At 34.2% G+C, this 20,919-nt stretch overlaps 1 long non-coding RNA gene, 13 other non-coding genes and 1 pseudogene across 14 annotated transcripts; all 15 read left to right on the top strand.

Moving 5' to 3' along the window:
- Positions 1 to 583: 583 nt before the first annotated feature.
- LOC113910144 lies at positions 584 to 20,769 on the top strand. Its single transcript, XR_003515934.1, has 16 exons — positions 584 to 1,450; positions 2,345 to 2,428; positions 3,292 to 3,376; positions 4,303 to 4,388; positions 6,118 to 6,201; positions 10,030 to 10,114; positions 11,007 to 11,080; positions 13,058 to 13,142; positions 14,064 to 14,149; positions 15,019 to 15,095; positions 15,968 to 16,052; positions 16,892 to 16,974; positions 17,525 to 17,601; positions 18,737 to 18,822; positions 19,756 to 19,842; positions 20,649 to 20,769. It is a non-coding gene; the product is annotated as an uncharacterized LOC113910144 (long non-coding RNA).
- LOC113910728 lies at positions 816 to 890 on the top strand. The gene has a single exon (XR_003516223.1). It is a non-coding gene; the product is annotated as a small nucleolar RNA SNORD113/SNORD114 family (small nucleolar RNA).
- On the top strand, positions 1,780 to 1,854 carry LOC113910730. The gene has a single exon (XR_003516225.1). It is a non-coding gene; the product is annotated as a small nucleolar RNA SNORD113/SNORD114 family (small nucleolar RNA).
- LOC113910733 lies at positions 2,761 to 2,835 on the top strand. Its single transcript, XR_003516228.1, has one exon. It is a non-coding gene; the product is annotated as a small nucleolar RNA SNORD113/SNORD114 family (small nucleolar RNA).
- On the top strand, positions 3,739 to 3,810 carry LOC113910726. The gene has a single exon (XR_003516221.1). It is a non-coding gene; the product is annotated as a small nucleolar RNA SNORD113/SNORD114 family (small nucleolar RNA).
- LOC113910735 lies at positions 9,457 to 9,534 on the top strand. Its single transcript, XR_003516230.1, has one exon. It is a non-coding gene; the product is annotated as a small nucleolar RNA SNORD113/SNORD114 family (small nucleolar RNA).
- Positions 10,437 to 10,512, top strand: LOC113910751. Its single transcript, XR_003516242.1, has one exon. It is a non-coding gene; the product is annotated as a small nucleolar RNA SNORD113/SNORD114 family (small nucleolar RNA).
- On the top strand, positions 12,516 to 12,590 carry LOC113910766. Its single transcript, XR_003516256.1, has one exon. It is a non-coding gene; the product is annotated as a small nucleolar RNA SNORD113/SNORD114 family (small nucleolar RNA).
- On the top strand, positions 13,473 to 13,544 carry LOC113910727. Its single transcript, XR_003516222.1, has one exon. It is a non-coding gene; the product is annotated as a small nucleolar RNA SNORD113/SNORD114 family (small nucleolar RNA).
- LOC113910750 lies at positions 14,495 to 14,569 on the top strand. The gene has a single exon (XR_003516241.1). It is a non-coding gene; the product is annotated as a small nucleolar RNA SNORD113/SNORD114 family (small nucleolar RNA).
- LOC113910723 lies at positions 16,365 to 16,436 on the top strand. The gene has a single exon (XR_003516218.1). It is a non-coding gene; the product is annotated as a small nucleolar RNA SNORD113/SNORD114 family (small nucleolar RNA).
- Positions 17,307 to 17,381, top strand: LOC113910743. The gene has a single exon (XR_003516237.1). It is a non-coding gene; the product is annotated as a small nucleolar RNA SNORD113/SNORD114 family (small nucleolar RNA).
- LOC113910764 lies at positions 17,933 to 18,007 on the top strand. Its single transcript, XR_003516254.1, has one exon. It is a non-coding gene; the product is annotated as a small nucleolar RNA SNORD113/SNORD114 family (small nucleolar RNA).
- Positions 19,149 to 19,216, top strand: LOC113910741 (annotated as a pseudogene).
- LOC113910736 lies at positions 20,168 to 20,242 on the top strand. Its single transcript, XR_003516231.1, has one exon. It is a non-coding gene; the product is annotated as a small nucleolar RNA SNORD113/SNORD114 family (small nucleolar RNA).
- Positions 20,770 to 20,919: the final 150 nt, after the last annotated feature.

Raw genomic sequence — 20,919 nt, 5'->3', positions numbered from 1 at the left:
GATTGTTTTAGATTTAGTATTATAAATGGATCAATGTTAGAACTATTAATGAACTATATAAAAATAAAGAAAAAGAGTGAAGCGTTGTCCAGCTGTGAATATATGTGGTGAGGCAAGAATTATTATTACTAAAAATTGAAAATACTGATGCCCCTTAAGAAATAAATGGATCCAGAGCATCACCTCTTTGACTAAGGATCATAAAAACTCCTAAGTATAAGTCAATTGAGTTTTTAGGTCAGTCTCAAATTTGAGGTGGTTCCTTTTGTTAAGAGAATGAAAATTAATAAATTCCTAAGTGATAGAATGAATGCAATGTGGAAAAGAAAGGTCAATTCAGATGAGGTTTCTGATTTTCTTTTATATAACATGCTTTGCTTTCTATTCCCCCAGAAGGACATCCTCAAGCTGGTTGAAGATTTCTTTCTTGGTCACAATCTCTGGTTGCATCTGTGTTTCAGGTGTACAGAGACCAATGAGAGTAATAAATCTCATGTTTTCATTTGACAGGTTGTAAAAAAAGGGGTGTTTACTGTGTTATTAATAGTATGAATATAATTCGAAAGGCCGATCATGGCCAGTGATAAATATTGGAGTATTGCCAAGTGTTACATTTATTAATGCATTTATGATAGATTAAGAATGATTAATGAAAAAGATTATATCAATGTGATAAATGATTCTAGGGACAGATGTAGAATATTCAATGTTCTTATTCATTTTTTTGTGAATCATTGGGTTTTTAGAATTAATATTAGTGAATTAAGGAATTAATGAAATAATATACAGAAAATGAAGAAAAAGGGGCTGAAATATGGACCAGTGATGACAGCTGGTGGCGTAGGAGTCATGGACGATGAATACTATGTGTCTGGAACTCTGAGGTCCAATGCAAAAGGAAGTATAATCTATTACCTGTCTCAAATTATTATATAGACTGATTTTAGAACTGTAAAGGGACCATTTTCTTATACTGTTTTCTTGAATTTTGATTCTTTTATTATTAATGGTCAATTTAAGAATCAATGTACAAATACTGAAAAGTAAAAATGCAGAGCATGAGGCATATGCACTCTTAATGTACATGGTGAAGCAATAAAAACCAAAGGTATTGAATATACTGAATTCCATTAAGAAAAATAAATGGTTCATGTACCTTACCTCTTTAGTGCGCGGTAATAGAGAAGTTCTTATTCTGGGTCAGTAGCAAGTATGATATTAATGCATTTTTTAATAGAAAATTAATAAGCATGATTGCAAATTAATGTATTTTCAAATGATTGACTCCGTGTAAAGTGGAGTGTGCAGAACACGGGAGATAACATTTCGGTCTTACTCTCATCTACTTTGCTTTGTGCTTCTCAGAAAGAAGACACCTGACCTGGTGTAAGCATCCCCCATGTTCAGGCACTCCAGGCTAGCCTCTCCGTGTGGGAGCATGAAGCCCAACGTGCGTATAATCAAAGTTCTTGTCTTGGTTTGGAGGGTTTGTTTAGGGTATCACTGTAATTATTTAAAAAGTATTTAATATAAGAAAAAGGACCAACCATTGTCCAATGACTAAGTTGGAACTGTATGAAACATTATGTTGACCAACCTACCTTTACCACAGGGAGGGTGGTTAATGAAAAGTTTGTTTAATTAGGCAATGATTCTAAAGAAAAATGATAGAAATACTGAAGGCTTTTGTCCTTGCATTTTTGCGATTCATAAATATTTAATTACTGTTAGTAGATTGGTGAATTAATGGATGAGGATAAAGGAAAGGAGGGCCAATCCTGGACCAATGATGACAGCTGGTGGCGTATGAGTCCTATACGATGAATGCTACGTGTCTGGAAGTCTGAGGTCCGACACAACGATCCTGTGGATCGATGTGAGGAATATACAAGGATAATGTTCTTGTCATTTTTGATTTATAGATTCCTATATTAGTAACATCCATGGATCAGTGATAGAACCAATAGAAATCTATAAATAAATAAAAAAAAGGATGAAGCCTTATTAACTATGAATATATTTAGTGAGGCAAGAAATCCTTTTGATGTAACCTAAAGAAACTGATCCAGGTTGCAAAATTAATGGACCTAAGGTGTTATCTCTTTTTGTAAGGATCATGTAGACACTGACACTGATAAGCAACATCGAATATTGTAAGCCTGGGTCATTCTTGATTTGAGGATGTTAATTTTGTAATATACCTGTTTATATTTTCATATACTGTATACCGGTTGTGAAAAATTAATTAGCACCAGATAGCTGGAAAAATGAAATGGTGAAAACAAGGACTAATATGGAAGAAGTTTCAATTTTTAATTATCTGCTCTGTGTTAACACTCCTCAGAATCAACACACTCGAGCTGATGTAAGCATTTTCCATGGTCAAAAGGTCTGTGATTTCCTGCATGCTCTGAGCATAGAGATGAATGTGAGTAGAGGTTAAAGTTCTTGTATTTGCTTAAAAGTTTTTAAAATAAGGTATCCACTGTATTGTTGAAAGTGTGAAATACAATTTAAAACCATCAATATGGGAACCTTTAAATATGGGATATAACATTTGCTAATGCATATGTGGGGTATGGATGATCACCAGAGTAAGACATGTAACAATGTGGCAGATGATCCTATAGGCCGAGGTAGAATATTCATTGCTCTTATTATTGGATTTTTGTGAATCACAGGTTTTTAAAATTTTACATTAGTCAATTAAGGAATTAGTGAAATAATGTACAAGAGAATGAAGGAAAAGAAGCCTGGATTTGGACCAGTGATGACAGTTGGTGGCGTATGAATTATGGATGATGGCTATTACGTGTCTGAAACTCTGAGGTCCAATAAAAAAAAATATAGTCTATTGCTTCTCTTTGAAGTGATCCTATGGACAGATGTTAGGGAAAGAAAAAGGACCATTTTCTTGGTTCATTTTCATGAATTTTGATTCTACTGTAACAAATGGCTCAAAGAAGAATTAATATGCAAGTATAATAAGAGGGTGAAGCCTGTCTACTCCTAATAAAAGTATGAACATTTATTGAAAATACTGGAGTGTATTAAGAAATGTAAATGGTTCAAGTGTCTTACCTCTTTGGCTAAGGAGGATATAGACAGTAAATAGCAGCCAAAATTCTTATTTTTGGTCAGTGTCAAGTTTGATATTGTTTGTTCAGAGAAAAGTAATAAATATGACCCCACCATGCTGTATTCCTAAGTGACAGACAATATGAAGGTGAAATCCGTGCACCAATAGAGTGTCTCTCCATCCTGTTATCTGCTCTGCTCTGTACTCCTCAGAATGGACTCACTCCAGTAGTTGTAAATACTTCCATGATTATGTGCTCTCTGGTTGCAACTGTGAATTTGGAGCATAGAGACCAATGTGAGTAGTAGTCAAAAGTTTTCGTCGTCTTCTTCTTGTGTGTGTTTTTTTTTAAAGGTATTCACTATATCGTTAAGAAGTATGAAGTGTAATCAAGTAAGGGCAACTGTAGCCCAGTGACAAATATGGATTTGGTTATGTTGATTAATAGGGGTTGATTATATTGATTAATGCATTTATGTAAAACATTATAATTAATGAGAGTGATACACTGATATGAGAATGATCCTAGGGAGAGATTAGAGATATCAAGTCTCTTTTTGTGTTTTAGTGAATAATAGCATCTTAAAATTATTATTAGTGAATTAATGAATTAGTCAATAAACAATGTAGCACCGAATGGGGAAAAAGAGGGACAGTATTGGATCGATGATGACCACTGGTGGCGTATGAGTCGTATACGATGAATACGTGTCTGGAACTCTGAGGTCCAACAGAAATGCACTCTAGTCCACTGCCCTGTGTGAAGTGATCCTATAGACAGATATCATGAATATAGAAGGATCCTGTTTTGGGTTCATGTTCATGCATTCTCTATAATTGGATCAATGAGTTGATCAACAAACAATATATAAATAAAGATTAAGGTCATAAAGCATTGTCCAGTTACAAAAATATGTATCGAGACAAGAAATACTATCAATGTGTATTGAAAACACACTCCTGTCCATTAGGAAATAAATGATACAAACAAAGGTGTTGCTCTTTGGCAAAGGACTGCGTAGGCAGTGTTAAATCATAATAGGCAATGTTCATATTCTATGTCGGTGGTGAGGTCATTATTGTTCATTCATTAGGAGACATTAAATAAACAGTTCCCCCAGTTTCAAATTGTCTAAGTGACTGACTAGATGAGAGGTGGGGTGCAAGGATCAGTGGAGATAAGGTCTAAAGCTTTTTGTTTTCATCTGCTCTGCACTCCACAGAATGGATGCACTCACGCTGATTTAAACATTCTTCCGTGACCACAAGTTCTATGGCTGTGTCTATGTGTTGGAGAATGGAGATTAACGTGAGTAATAGTCAGTGTTCCTGTCTCAGTTTGGGTGGTTTGTTTAAGGGTATTTACTGTATTGTTAAAAAAAATGTGAAACGCCCACCATGGCCCCCAAATGCAACTAATAGGAAGCATCATGTTTATTAATCCATATACCAAACAGTGAGGTCTGTTAATGAAAGAAATGAATTGATGGTGGAAATGATTCTATGGACAGATGTTTCACATTAGTTCCTGCCAAGCGGGTACTAATGATGAAGTAAGAGGTTAAAATGAGCATGTTGGCTAATCCATACATTCAACACCTCGGTCCCCTAACAAAGAAGATCTAGGCGATTTGCCCTGTAGAAATGATTTTATGTACAGATGTTAGGGATAGTAAAGTCACTTTTCAAAACCTCATGGGCATTTTTTATTATTAGTGAATTAACGAATTAATCTCTAAACAAAATTATGGTTCAACGAAGAAAAAGAAGGCAAAATCTGGGCCAATACTGAGGACCAGTAGCATAAGCGGCAAGGATGAATAAGGTTTACCTACAACCATGTGATCCAACGTAAAAAGAAAGCTAGTCTATTGATTGTTACAAATTGTCCTATAAGCAGTTGTTAGAGCTATCCCAGAATGTTTTTCTTGGGCTTTTGAGTTTCACAAATATTGATTGCTTATTAAAAATTAAGCAATGCAATAAAATAAGTAAAAAAAATGTGTGAGTAAATGAAGGAAAAATAGGGCCAAACGTGGAATAACTATAGCATATGTAATGAAATTAGCATCATTACGAATTCATTTCTAAGAATCAGAAGTCCATTAAAAATATATTAAGGCATTTATATCTCATCAGAAGGGACATAGGGACAGATGTATGTAGTTGTTGACATTCATATTCTGTGCTGTCTCTGGGTTGCAGGTGTTTTTGTTTTTGTTTTTTTCAGTTGAGAAATAGGGAAAAAGTTTATATAATATAATCAACTAACTATATTAAAGAGGGCCAAGCATGAACCAGTGACAAAATTGAGTCCTATAACAAATTATGACCAGTCCAGTTGGCTTCACTGGGTTCGACTGGTAATCATTCCACAATGTATATGTCAATGAAATGTCACACTGTACCCTTTAAATATATACAACTGTATTTATCAATGATTTCTCAGTCAAGTTGGACAAGAAGTATATCGTCCTTTGTCATTTTTGATAGTGATAAAAACTGGACAAAGTTTTTGTTAATTACTGCTATGATCTTGAGTTTGCATACAACAGTGCACATTTTACCATTATAAATTAATAGATAAGTTAATAAGTGAATACAATAAAAGGGGCAAAGCCCATGGCCAGGGATTAGAATGTGGTGATGCGCGACCCAGCAGCCCTACTCATGTTTTATCCCTCCTGCGACAAAAATCTCAGCTCTTTCCAGGTGGAGTCAGGAGAACTGCACAGGTACATACACAATAGCATTTCTATTCTGAGTTTCTGGGAAGTTAGACATCTTTTATGTTATTTAACCGTTTTCATTTTTCTTAAAAAGTGACTGTCAATTTTTTTATTATTAAAGAGTGAACGAATGAATATTAAAGCTATTGATAAATATTTACATGCATAAATTAAATCAAAGAAAACCAAAGATGGGTCTATGATGGAGCTACGTGGCAAGGTTTATGAAGTAACCGATTTCAGTATGATTTTTCTAAAGGTTTTAAGATTTTACACTCACTTTCTTAAGTATCTCATTTTCCATCTTAGGTTGGCACCACAGTTTATAAGCATTCTTCTGTGGAAAAGAACTAAGTTGTTAAATCAATGAAACAACTCCGAGAAAGATATAAGGTACAGTCTTTGGATGGGGGGTAGATAGTAGGCTCATGGTTGTACTGACATCTTTTTTTCTTTTTTAATTTTATGTTTTCTTTAAAGAATGTACAAGTTAATGAAAAAGTATGGAGGTTCCTCAAAAGATTAAAAATAGAACTACCCTATGATCCAGGAATTATTCTTCTAGGTATTTACCCAAAGATTACAGAAATGCTGATTCAAAGAGGAACATGCACCCCGATGTTTATAGCATCATTATCTACAACAGCCAAAATATGGAAAGAGACCAAATGTCCATCGACTGATGTATGGATAAAGAAGTTGTGGTATATATACACAATGGAATAAGAAAGCCGTAAAAAAGAATGAAATCTTGCCATTTGCAATGACAGGGATAGAGCTAGAGAGTATTATGCTGAGTGAAATAAATCAGTCAGAGAAAGAAAAATACCATATGATTTCACACATATTGGAATTTAGGAAATGAAACAGATGAACATGGGGAAAAAAAGACAGAGGTAAACCAATAAACAGACTCTTAACTCTCTAAGACAAACTGAGGGTTGTTAGAGGGGAGGTGGGTTGGGGGGATGGGCTAAATGGGGGATGGGTATTAAGGAAGGCACTTGTGATGAGCACTGGGTTGTTTTTTTTTTTTTTTAAAGATTTTATTTATTTACTTATTTAACGGAGATTGAGAGAGAGCGTAAGTAGGCAGAGCGGCAGACAGAGGGAGAGGGAGAAGCAGGCTCTCCGCCGAGCAGGGAGCCCAATGCAGGGCTCGATCCCAGGACCCTGGGATCATGACCCAAGCCGAAGGCAGTCGTTTAACCAACTGAGCCACCCAGGCGACCTGAGCCCTGGGTGTTATATGTAAGTGGTGAATCAGTAAATTCTACTCCTGAAGCTAATATTACACTATATGTTAACTAACTGGAATTTAAATAAAAACTTGAAAAAAAAAAGAGCCAAGCAAGGACCCATGATGTGAATGGAATGCATTCTGAATGTGTCTTGTGATTAATGCATTTCTTCATTACTGAAGTTCATTTCAAAAGGAAATTTGGTATATTACATCTGTGGGAATAAGGCGATAGCTAGACTTGAGTAATGTGGAAGAATCTAATTATGTGGTTAAATGGCTCCTGGGAATTTAGTACATTGTTCTAGGGGAATAAATTAAAAAATCAGTAGATGATAAATAAGTAGATAGATGATAGATAAGTAGATGGAGAGATAAATAGATAGATAAATGATGGTAGGTAGATAAAGAAAGTAATTAATGCTGGATTAATTAAGAGAATATGTTGTGAGGCTGAAATTTTTGTTCATACAGTTGGGAAACCTTGCCGTGCATTAAGAATTCAGTAGGTTCAAAGTGTTACCTCTCTGGGTTAGGTGACTATAGAGCAGTGCTTCTCAAACTTGAGTGAGCACCACAATCCCCTGAAGGCTGGTTAAACTGTAGGTTGCTGGCCCCATCCTCAGCATTTCTTTGATTATATTTAATACTTTTTAAAAAGTTTTTATTTCAATTCCAGTTAGTTCGCATACAGTGTGATATTAGTGTCAGGTGTACAGTACAGCGATTCGACACTTGCATACAACACCCAGTGCTCATCACAGCACGTGCCGGCCTTCATCCCCATCACCTATTTCACCCATCCTCTCGCCCACCTCCACTACTTGGGATGATTTTAAAAATAGATCAAGTCCATGCCACTCATTTTTATAGCTCTGTAAATTTCTATTTCAGTTTTTCTCTAGACATTCCTTAACTGATAAAGATGTAAACTACCTTTATTATGAGGCAGAAGCACATAGGAGATGTTAAGTGGTAGTCAGTGTTTTAGTTCTGATGCGAGTGGTGACTATATATAAAAAGAATATACCAATTATCTGAAAGAGGGCAAACCGTGGACCAGTGATGTGAATGGAATGCATCCTGGACTGTATTTTATGATCAAAATATCTATGATCTATTGAGGTCCATTACGAAGAGGGATTTAAGTGTTTATCTGTGGGACTGAGCCTATAGATTTCAGTAATATTCAAGGATCATGTTCTTAGCCTTTGGTGCTTCATGGATTTGATTTTATTATCATAATTAATAAATGAGAGAAACAAATAGGTCAGTTCATAAAGAGGAAAAGGGTGTAGCATATTCAGCTATGAAAATATGTGGTGAGGCAAGAATTACTATTAATATAACTTGGGACAAGTGGAATTCGTTAATAAATGGATCGGGGGTTACATTTTGGGGTAAGGATGATACAGATTGTGATACGTAATAGTATGTATGCTTGCTTTTTTTTTGGTTTTATTTAAATTCAAGTTAGTTAACATATAGTGTGTTATTAATTTTGGGGTAGAATTTAGTGATTCATCTGTTAATATAACACCCAGTGCTCATTACATCAAAGTGCCCTCCTTAATGTCCATCACCCAATTACTCCATCCCCCTATCCACCTCCCGTCCAGCAACCCTCAGTTTGTTCTCCATAGTTGAGAGAGATGGTGTACGAGTCATGGAGAATGGAAAATAAATATCTAAAACTCTGAGATCCAACACAATACATAATTAGTCCAATCCCTCTTTTAGAAATGATCTTATGGGCAGGTGTCAGAAACATATAAAGGTCATATTCTCTTTGTGGCTTTATAGATTTAAATGTATTATCATCAATGGATCAGTGTTAGAACCATTTAAGAAATATAAATAAATAAAGAGAATATGAAGCACTGTCCAGTTATGAACGTATGTTGTGAGGCAGGACATATTATTAATAAAAATTAAAAACACCAATGCCTATTAAGAAATAAATGGATCAAGGGTGTTACTTCTCTGGCTAAAAATTATGTAGACACAGGTAATTAAAAATCAATTATTTTTAAATTCTGAATCAGTTCCACGTTCAAGCTTCTTCCCTTTGTTAGTAGGAAAGAAAAATAATGAAAAATTAACACACATGTAAAACATTGAGTAAATGTCATGTGGAAAGGAAGGGTAAATGTAGATCAGGTCTTCATTTTCTTTATCCACTGCTCTGCCCTGTACTCCTCAGAATGGACGCACTTGGGCTGATGTAAGCATCTTCCATGGTCATGAGCTCTGTGCCTGCATTTATGCGTTAGGAGCGCAGAGACCAACGTGAGTAATAGTCAAAGTTCTTGTGTTGAGTTGGGTGGTTTGCTTAAGAATAGTCACTGTATCATTAGTGTGAATTAATAAACAACTTAGAAGTGAACAAAGAGAAAGAGGACCAATCCTGGACCGATGATGATGACTGGTGGCGTATGAGTCATGGATGATGATGGATAACATGTGTCTGAAACTCTGAGGTCCAACGAAACACGATGGTGCATTCTCTTTGTTTGGAAGGATGCTATAGGTAGAAGTCAGGAATTTACAGAGATCTTGTTTTTGGTCTCTGTGTTTGTTCATGGATTTTTAGTTGGAGCATTGAAATAGTCATTAAACAAATATGTATAAATATAAATAAAGAGAAAAAATAAAGAGGAATATGGGAAAGCATGCTCTAATTATAAAAATATGTGGTAAGGCGAGAAATGGTATTAATAAATTTGAACACAGCGTGGAATCCAAAGACGAATAAATGGTTACATGACTTAAATCTTTGGCTGAGGATGATATAGACAAAATAAATAATAATCGATGTTCATTTTCTGGGTTGGGGAAAAGGTCTTAAAGGAAAATGAAATAAATATAGTATACTCCTAATTAATGATTGCCTAAATCACTGAAAAGTGAAATGCAGAAGAAAGGATCAATGAAGATGAGGTCGCAATTTGTGATCATCCTCTCTGCTCTCTACTCCTCAGAGCGGGCGCCCTCAAGCTCATTAAAGCACCTTCACGTGGCAGAGCTCTGCGGCTGCATCTGTGTCTTAGGAGCATAGAGAACAATGTGAGTAGTGGTCGGTGTTCTTATCTTGGATGGAATGTTTTGTTTTGTTTTGTTTTAATTACTCTATTATTAAAAAGTGTTTGATGTAATCAAGAAGCCCAAACATACCAATATCAAATATGTTGTTAATCCATATGTGAAACCCTGAGTTCAGTTAATGAAAGAGTTTGTGCCTAGTGGAAATGATTGTATGAATAGATGTTAGGGATATTCAAGGATTTCATTTGTGATTTTTCTTTTTTTTGGTGACTTATGTTTATTTCTATATTAGGCAATTAATCAATAAACAGATGCAGATGACAATAGAAAAAAGAGCCAGTGCTGGACCAGTGATGGCAACTGATGGCATAGGAGTCACGTGTAGTGAATACTATGTGTCTGGAACTCTTGAGATCCAGCACAAAACAAATCCATTCCATGTTGTTGAAATGGTCCTATACAGATGTCAGGATATACCAGGTCTTCTTTTTGGTCTTGGTTTTTATTCGTTTTAATTCTACAAATATAATCAGATCAGTCAAAATAACAATAAACATATTACCAAAAAAATGATGGGAGTAAATCATTGTCCAATTATAAAAATATGTGGTGAGGTATGAAGTTCAATTAATATATGTTGCAAACACTGACAGTTAATGAAAATAAATGATGTAAGCATGTTGCCCCTTTTGCCGAGTATGACATAGGCAGTAAGGAGTAGTAGTCAATGTTTATATTCTTTGTCAGTGGCCATATTGATGTGATTTGGTCCCTTAAGCAAAAATAAAATAGACATGATCCCAACTTACTAATTGCCTACTGACAATAAATCCAAGATGGAATTAAGGGCCTTTGGAGAGAATGCCTCAATCGTTTTGTCTTTGTTGTTGTTTTGCCCTTCGGTACTCCTCAGAATGGATGTGTTCCAGTTAATTTAAAATCTTCCATGGTCAGGAGCTCTATGGATTTAGGAGCATGGGGACCAGTGTGAGTAATATTCAATGTTCTTCTTGGCTCGGCCATTGTTTTATTTTTATTTATTTATTTTATTTAAGTTCAATTAGCCAAGTTACAGTACATCATTAGTTTTTGATATAATGTTCAATGATTCACTAATTGAGTATAACACCCAGTGCTGTTGTTTTGAAAAACATTTTTATTGTATTATTAAAATTTTATATTATATAATCATATAAAAATGAATGAAATTTTGCCATTGGGAATGACATGGATGGAGATAGAGAGTGTTATGCTGAATGAAGTCAGTCAGAGAAAGACAAATACCATATGATTTCACTCATATGTGGAATTTAAGAAACAAAACAAAGGGGAAAGAGAGCGAGAGGGGCAAACCAAGAAACAGACTCTTAACTCCAGAGAATGAACAAACTGATGGTTACTAGTGGGGAGTTGGCGGGGAGGGTGGGGATGGCTAACCAAGGGGTGGGCATTAAGGAGCGCACTTGTGATGAACGCTGGGTGTTATTATATGATAGAGACATTTTCTGGAGCTCTGAGGTCCAACACAAATGGAATCTGGTTCACTCTACTTGATGAAGGGAACCTGTGGGTGGATGTCAGGACTACATAAGCATTTAGTTCTTGGCCTTTGAGTTCATGAAGCCTTAAAATATTATTATAAAAGTATCAATGGAAGAATAAATAAACGTATAAATGACTAAATATAGAGAGAATGAAGCTGTGTTCATAAGCAAAATAAAATATATACTAAGGAAAATGCATATTAGTGTAAAGGAATGGATTAAAAAAGGACCAAGTGTATTTTGTATTTGACTAAGGGTGATTTACACAGTGGTAGGTAATAGTTATTACTCTCAGTCAGGTATCAATTTGAAGTTTATTTTATTAAGGGAAAAATTAATAAATATTACCAAAAATTAATAAATGCCCAAATGACTGTGCAAATGAGTGGTGGAAAATATAGAGATAATAACTCAGTCTTTTATCATATTGTCTACTTGTATCATATTTTATCATGTCTTCAGCGTGCATGCAGTGAGCTGATTTTATCATCCACGGTGATTTAGATTGTTATGTTATCTTTGTGTTAGAAAAGAGACCAAGTTGAATAATGGTCAAAGACCTTACCTTGTTTTGGGTGACATATTTAAGAGCATTCATGGTATCATTTAAAAGTAATAAATAAAATCAAAAAGTTAACTATGGCCTGACGAGAAATATGATATGAAATATTACTGTTGATTCATTGATAATGTGCAACATTGAGGTCGATTAATGAAAGATGTAATCTATGAGGTACATGATTCTACAAAGAGAAGTTAAGCTTATTTAGGGGTCTTTTTTGGGATTTTATGAATCACGTATTGATTTTTATTACCAATGAATTAACAATTTAGTTGTTACTAATGCAGAAACATTTGAAGAAAAAGAGGCCCAAACATAGACCAATGATGAAAACTGGTGGCATAGGAATCCTCCCTGGTTGAGTGCTATATGTCTGTAACTCCGAGTCCACACAAAACAAAATGTAGCCTATTTTCTGTTGTAAATGACCTCAGGGTCAATGTAGAAATATACAAAGCTCATATTCTTATTTTGGGTTAATATACTTGGATTTATTATTATGAATGAATCAGTAATGAAAGCATTAAAAATGTAAAAAAAACAGATAAATAGGGTGAAGCATTATCCAGCCAGTAATATATGTTGTGATGTATAAGAAATGAACAAAAATGCTCATTAAGAAATAAATAGAATAAGCATTTTTGCCTTTTGCTTAAGAATTATATAGGCACTGATAAGTAAGAGCCTTTATTATTGTTATTGATCAGTCTCAAGTTTAAGCTTTCCTTTAGATAAAAGAAAAAATACCACATTATGAAAAATTGCGTGCTTAAATGAGTAGATGAAATGCAGTAAAGAAGGATCAATGGAGATAGGACCTGAAATTTTCTCTTGTCTGCTCTACTCTGTCCTCCTTAGAATGGATCTGTCATGCAGATTTAAGGATTCTTCCTTGGTCACGAGACCTCAGGCTGCATTCACCTGTTAGGTTCGTGGAGACCATGTGAGTAATAGTTGAAGTTTTGGTCTTAGTTTCAGTACTTTGTTTAATGTTCAGTGCATTATTAAAAACCAAGGAGTATAATCAGTGGACTCCAAATAGCCCACTGAGTGGGTTTCAATATATGAAACATTATACTGATTAATACATATAATATAAATGAAGAATAATTAATGAAGGTGATATAGACATGAGGATGGTTCTAAATAGATATTCGGAATTTCTAGGCCCTTTGTGCTTTCTGTGAATAATCATTTTTAAAATTGTAATTACTGAATTATGAATTGATCAGTAAATAATGTAGAAACAAAAGGTAAAAAAGAGGGACGATATTGGATCGATGATGACCACTGGTGGCGTATGAGTCGTGTACGATGAATACGTGTCTGGAACTCTGAGGTCCAACACAGATGGAATCTATCTACTCCATTGTCCCTGTTTGATGTGGTCTAGAGGCAAAGGTCAGGAATATATAAAGACTGTGGTTTTGGTCATTATGTTATGAGTTTTCTTCCTATTTTTATAATTGGATCAATGAAATTATTAATACACAAATGTGTAAACAAATTTAAATAAAGAAGGTGAAGCCTTGTCCAATTCTGAAAATAGGTGGTTAGGCAAAAATTACTATAATATAGTAATATATTAATTATATTGAAAAGACTGATATCCATTAGGGAAGAGGTGGTATAATGGTGTTGTCTCTTTGGCTAAGGTTGATGGTATAGACTGTGTTAAGTAGAGTGTTCATATTCTTTGGCAAGGGCAAGAGGGATATTGTTTGTTTACTTGATAGAAAATAAAATATACATTATCCCAAGTCACTACCTGCCTAAATGACTGACTGAATGAAAGGTGGAATACAGGAATGAATGAACCTAAGGTCTCAATCTTTTATCCCCTGCTCTGTCTTGTACTCCTTAGAATGGTCACCCTCGGCTGATTGAAGCAATCCACCGTAGTCATGAGCTCTGTGGTTGCATCTATGTGTGAAGAGCATGGAGCACAATGTGAGTAATAGTCAAAATTCTTTTCTTGGCTTTGTGGTTTTTCAGAAAGGTTTTCACTGCCTTATTAAAAAATTGTGAAGTATAATTTATGATTGCCAGCTATGGCCAAATAATTAGAATCAGGTTAATATGAAGCATTGTGTTAACCTATGTGGGAAACATTGAGGTCAGTTAATGAATGATATATATTATCAGTGGGAATTAATTCTGTAGATGAATATTAGAGATATTCAAGGGAATTGTTTTGAGTTTTTGTGACCCCCCAGGTATTATTTTTAGTATTATTAGTGAATTGATGAATTAATAAAAACATGTGGACATGATCAAGATAAGGAGGGACATACCTGGATAAATGATGACAAGGGGTGGCATACGGGTCTTGGATGATGAACACCACAGGTCTTCAACTCTGGGGTCCAACACGAAAGAAATCTAGTCCTTTCTCCCCGTATGAAGGGGTCCTATACACAGATGTCAGGCATATGTGAGGATCATGTTCTTGGTCTTTGTGTACATGAATGTTTTAAAAGTATCATTATAAAAAATAAGTAGTAGCATAAATATATAAATGAATAAATATGAAGAGGCTGAAGCATTGTTCATTGCTATAATATACAATAAATAAAATTATATTAATATGAATCAGAATGGAAAATAAAAGAATCAAGTGTATATGTCTGAGTAAGAATGATGTGGAGAATAAATAGTAATTACTGAGTCAGTTACAACTTTGACATTTGATTTGTTAAGGGGAAAATTACAATAATTTCATAAATGCCTAAATGACTGCAAGTGAATAGTGGGATATATGAATCAATGGAGAGAATATCTCAATATTTTTATCATCTTCTCTGCTTGTTACTCTTCAGAACAGATGCTTGAGCTGATGTCAGCTTCTGCCATGACCAAGATTGTGATGCTTCCTTTGAGTATGGAAAGAGACAAGGTGAATAATGGTCAAAATGGTTGTCTTGGAATGGGACATTTAAGGGTAATCATCGTATTGTTAAAAGGTATTAAATTAATAAGAAATTAACTGTGGCCTCATAATAAATGTGATAAGACACATAATGCTGATTAATCAGTAATGTACAAGATGGAGGTGATGCAGTCCCTTTGGATAATGATTCTGTAAACTGATGTTAGGGATATTCAAGGATCTTATTTTTTGGGTTCCTGTGAACCATGTATGATTTTTATAATTATCAATGAATTAATTATTTAATTGATACAAAAGTAGAAATGAACTAAGAAGAGACTCAGTCCTGGACCACTGGTGATGACCAGTGGCATAGGAGTCATGGACCATAGTTTCATGGTCCAACACAGAACGGAATTTGGTCTGTTCCTTCTGTTGAAATTGATTGTACAGAGAGCTGTCAGGGATAAGTTCATATTCTTGTATTGTTTCATAGATACAGAATTGTTATTCTTAATGGATCAATGATAGACCCATGAAGCAAATGTAAATAAACACATAAGGAAGAATAGGGTGAGGAATTGTCCAAATATAAACCCAAGTAGCAAGGCAGAATATATTATTGCTAAAAATAGAAAACACTGATTGATACCCATTAAGAAATAAGTGGTTAAAAGGGTCATCTCTTTGACCATGGTTCTATAGGCATGCCTAAGTAGGAATCACCTTAATTGTTCTTCTTCAGACCAAAGATTGGATTTTTATAAGATGACAATACGTATATAAAGAAACAGTAATAAATACCTAAATACTGGGTAAATGAAATGCAGAAAGCAAGGATCAATGCGGATTAGGTTTCAGGTTTTTTTTAATCATCTGCTCTGTTCTGTACTCTTCAGAATGAACTCACTGGAGATGATTCAGCACCTTCTATGGGCACGAGTTCTGTGGTTGCCTCTGTATAATAGGAGGATGGAGATTAATGTGAGTAACATTTGAAGTTCTTTTCTCAGTTTAAGTGGATTTTTTAAAGGTTATTCACTGTGTTATTAAAATGTGTAAAATATAATTAAAGAAGGCAGCTGGATCTCAGTGTTAAATATGGAATATATGAAACACATTGATTAATACATGTATGAAAGCTGGAGATATTAATGGGAGTTATATTGATGTGAGATTAATTCTGTGTATAGATTTGAGACTTACAGGCTCTTTTTTTTAATTGAAAATTATTAGTTAAATAATGATTTGATCAATAAACAAATAGAAATCTATGTAGTAAAAGAGGGATGATATTGGATCAATGATGACCACTGGTGGCGTATGAGTCGTGTACGATGAATACGTGTCTGGAACTCTGAGGTCCAACATAAAATTGGTCTAGTCCTCTGAAGACATCAGTTTGCTGTTGGTCTTGGCGTTTGTGTATTTTTATTTTATTATTACAGCTGGATAAATGTGAGAATCTATAAATAAATATATAAATAAATAAGGATGAATAGAGTAAATCATTGTCCAATTTTAAAAATATGTGGTGAGGCAAGAAATACTATTCATCTATTATGGAAACCCTGAAGTTCAGTTAGAAATGGATGGTATTTGACTGTTACCTCTTACGGTAGGGATGATGTGGACAGTGTAAGTTATAGACAATATCCATATTCTGGCTCAGTAGCAAGATCAAAGTTGTTTGTTTTCTTAACAGACTAAATATATATACCCAATTAATGATTGCCTAGAGAGCTATGTGAATGTTGAAGTTGAGATCAATGGAGAGAATGTCTCAACCATTTTTATCACCTGCTTTGCTTTGTACTCCTTAGAAGAAACCCTGGACCTGATTTAAAGATTTTTCCTTGATCCTGACCTCTAGGGTTGCATCTATTTTAGGAGATTGGAGTCCAGTGTAAGCATAATCACATTTCTTTTCTTGGTTTGGGTTGCTTGTCTAAGGGTATTTACTATAGCAATCCAGTATTTGAAATATAATCAAAGAGGGCCATCTTTATCCTATTGAAAATAAGAGGTTTATAGGAAGCATGATATTGATTAATGCATGTGTGAAAAACTGATAAATGACAGAGATATAATGATGTAAAAAGAGATCTAGAAGCATATTAGGGATATCAAGGCCTTATTGGGGTTTGAAATAATGCAATTTAAATATTATAATTAGTAAATTATTAAGTTAGTCAATAAACAATAATATCAAAATGAATGAAGAGAAGCTGTCTTTTCTGGATCGGTGATGATAACTGCCGGCGTATGAATCACGGATGATGAGTAATACGTGTCTGAAACTCTGAGGTCCAACACAAAAGTGATGTGTCCCTTCTCTTCATGCATTTACTTTTCTTAATATAATTGAAAATGAAAGAATCAATAGACAAATATATGGATCAGTTGAGAGAAAAATCTCAATCTTTTTATCACTTTTTGTGTTTGGTACTTTTCAGAATAGAAGCTCAAGGTGATTTCTACCTTTATTGTGATCAAGGTCACCATGTTTCCCTTTTATAGGAAAGAGACCAACGTGAGTAATGGTCAAAATTCTTTTCTTGGTTTGGGTCATTTGCTTAAGGGTTTCCATGGTATTATTAAAATGTAATAAATATAAGGAAAAATTAACTATGGCTCAATGATAAATATGATATAAAATATGTTGATTAAGTGATAGTAGGTAACATTTATTTTTATTAATGAAAGAGGTATGATCTATTTTGGCAATGATTCTGTAAGAAGAGGTTAGGGTATTCAAGTATCATATTCTTCAGTTTTTGTTAATCGTGTATTGATTTTATTATTACCAATGAAGTTATGATTTAATTGATACAAATATACAAGTGAATAAACTAACCTCTAATGGAACCAGTGGTGATGACTGGTGGGGGATGAGTTGTGGACAATGTACAGTATGTATCTGGAACCCTGAGGTGCAATACAATAAGTATTCTATTTTCTCTGTTTATTTGATCCTATGGATAGATGTTAGGAATGTATAAATATTATGTTCTTATTTTGGATGAATTTATTTATTTATTTGTTCATTCATTCATTTACTTACTTACTTACTTATTTACTTATTTTTAGAAGGAAAGGGCAGAGGTAGAGCGAGAGAGAGAATCCTAAGCAGGCTCCATGCCCAGTGCAGAGCCTGACATGGGGCTCAATCCCATGACACTGAGATCATTACCTGAGCTGAAATTAAGAGTTGGGTACTTAACTGAATGAGCCACCCAGGCACCCCTTGGATGAATATATTTATATTTGTTATTATTAATGGACCAATGATAGAATTATTAAAGGAAATATAAATAATAGATTAAGAAGAAAAGGTGAATTATTATCTAACTATGAACATAGTATGGTGAGGCCAGAAACACTAATAAAATTTGCAAACACTGATGACCTTCATGAAATAGATATTTCGAGGGTGTCCCTTCTTTGGTCAAGGATTATATAGACATGAATAATTAAGAGTCAGTTTCATTATTCTCGGTCAGTGTCAAGTTTGAAGTTTTCCTTTTTGTTAAGAGACGAAGATCCATGTTATGGAAAATTTATGAATTCCTAAAAGATTGAGTAAACTCATTGCGGAAGGCAAGAATCTATGGGGATAAAAATTTTATCATTTTTTTCTGTCCTTCGCTATGGTTTGTTCTTCTCAGAATGGACACATTCGAGCTAACCGAGCATTGTTGCGTGGTAGTGAGCTCTATGACAGCACCTGTAGGACAGAAGCACAGAGACCAATGTGAGTATAGTCAGACTTCTTATCTTTGTTTTAGTGATTTTTTTCAGCACATTTGCTGCATTATTCGAAAATTCCATATCGAATCACAGAGGCTGACTGTAGCTCTGTGATAAATATTGAATTTTAGAAAACATTATATTGATTAATGCATGTATGGAAAACAGGATAATTAATGAAGAATACTGATGTGAGAATAAGTCTATATTCAGTTTAAAGACATAAAGACTCATTTCAGTTTTTGTGAATAATAGGGTTTTAAATTATTCGTGAACCAATGATTTAATCAATATACAAAGAGAATATAATGTAGAGAAGAGGGACAATATTGGATCGATGATGACCACTGGTGGCGTATGAGTCGTGTACGATGAATACGTGGAACTCTGAGGTCCAACAGAAAATTAATCTAATACATTCTCATTATTTGAAGGCATCCAATAGACAGATGTCAGGAATATAGTAAAACCTTGTTTTTGGTCTTAGTGTTCATGCATTTATATGTATCATTACAATTGGGTAAATAAGAGATTCTATAAATAAATACATAAATAAAAATGATGACAGGAGTGAAACATTGTCTAATTATAAAAAGATATGACTAGGCAATAATTAAGACCTAACTTATTAATTTATTATTAATTGTTAATAACTAATACTATTAATATACCATGGAAACCCTGAAGTTCAATTAGAAGCAAGTTGTACATGACTGTAACCTATACAGCTAAGGACGATATATACGGGATAAGTTACAGACAATGCTCATCGTCTGGGTCAGTGGTAAATTTGAAGTTTGTTTTCTTAAGGGAATAAAATACATACACCAAATTAATGATGGCCCAAATGACTGAGTACATGAGAGGGGAAAGGCGAAGACCAATGGAAAGAATGTCTCAAGCTTTCTCATCATTTGCTCTGCCTTATACTCCTCAGAACAGACACACCACACCTGAGTTGAGGATTCTTCCTTGATCATGGACTCCGGGGTTACATCTCTATTTTAGGCGTTGGAAGACCAATGTGAGTAATAAACAAAATTCTTGACTTGCTTTGGGTGGTGGTGTGTCTGAAGGTATTCACTGCAGTATTAAAAAGATGAAATCTATTCAGATGGTCAGCTGTGTCCTAGTGACAAATATGGGGTTAGAATGAAGTATTACATTGATTAAAGCATTTATGAAAAACTGATAATAAATATGACAGAAGTGTAATAATGTGGTTATATATATTAGGGTGATCAAGGCCCTTTTGAGTTTTTGTGAATCATACAGTTTTAAAATTATAATTAGTGAATTAATGAAATAATAAACAATGTAGAAATGAATGAAGAGAAAGTGGTCTTTTCTGGATCAATGATGATAACTGCCAGCGTATGAATCATGGATGATGAATGATACGTGTCTGGAACTCTGAGGTCCAACACAAAAGAGATGTGGTCTTTCTTTTCATGCATTTTCATTCTTGATTATAATCGGATCAATAAAATATCAATAAGGAAACATGTAAGAAAGGTGAATTGTAGAAACGTCCAATTTTAAAAATATATGAGGAGGCAAGAAGTTCTATTAATATAATTTGAAAACACTGAAGTCCAAAGAGAAATAAATGGTACATGTCTGTCCCCTCTTTGGCTCAGATGATATAGATAGGACAAATTATAGACAATGTTGATGAAGTTCGAAGTGGTTCATTTTTATAAAAGGTAATGAAATGAATATTCTCCAGTAATGATTTCCTAAATGCCTGACTAAATGAAAGATGTAAAGCAGGGGTCAATGGAAGAATGACTCATTTTTTTCTCATGTTCTCTGCTTGGTATTCTTCAGAATGGATGCTCTAGCTGATTTCATCTTCTGCTCTGATCAAGATTGTTATGTTGCTTTTGTATTAGGAGAGTAAAGCAAGGTGAGTAGTAATAGAGGTTCTGTCTTGGTTTCGGTCATTTGTTTAAGGGTATTCACAGTATTATTGAAAATTAATAAATATAATCAAAAAGTAATTTATGGCCCAATGATAAATATGATATGAAACATATTGATTAATTGATAATATGTGACACTGAGATTGATTCATGAGAGAAATATATTCTATGTTGGC

The sequence above is a fragment of the Zalophus californianus genome, chromosome 6 (assembly GCF_009762305.2).
Source record: "Zalophus californianus isolate mZalCal1 chromosome 6, mZalCal1.pri.v2, whole genome shotgun sequence".
Taxonomy (NCBI): domain Eukaryota; kingdom Metazoa; phylum Chordata; class Mammalia; order Carnivora; family Otariidae; genus Zalophus; species Zalophus californianus.
The sequence above is the reverse complement of the archived record's forward strand: the minus strand, read 5'-3'. Positions and strand labels throughout refer to the sequence as shown.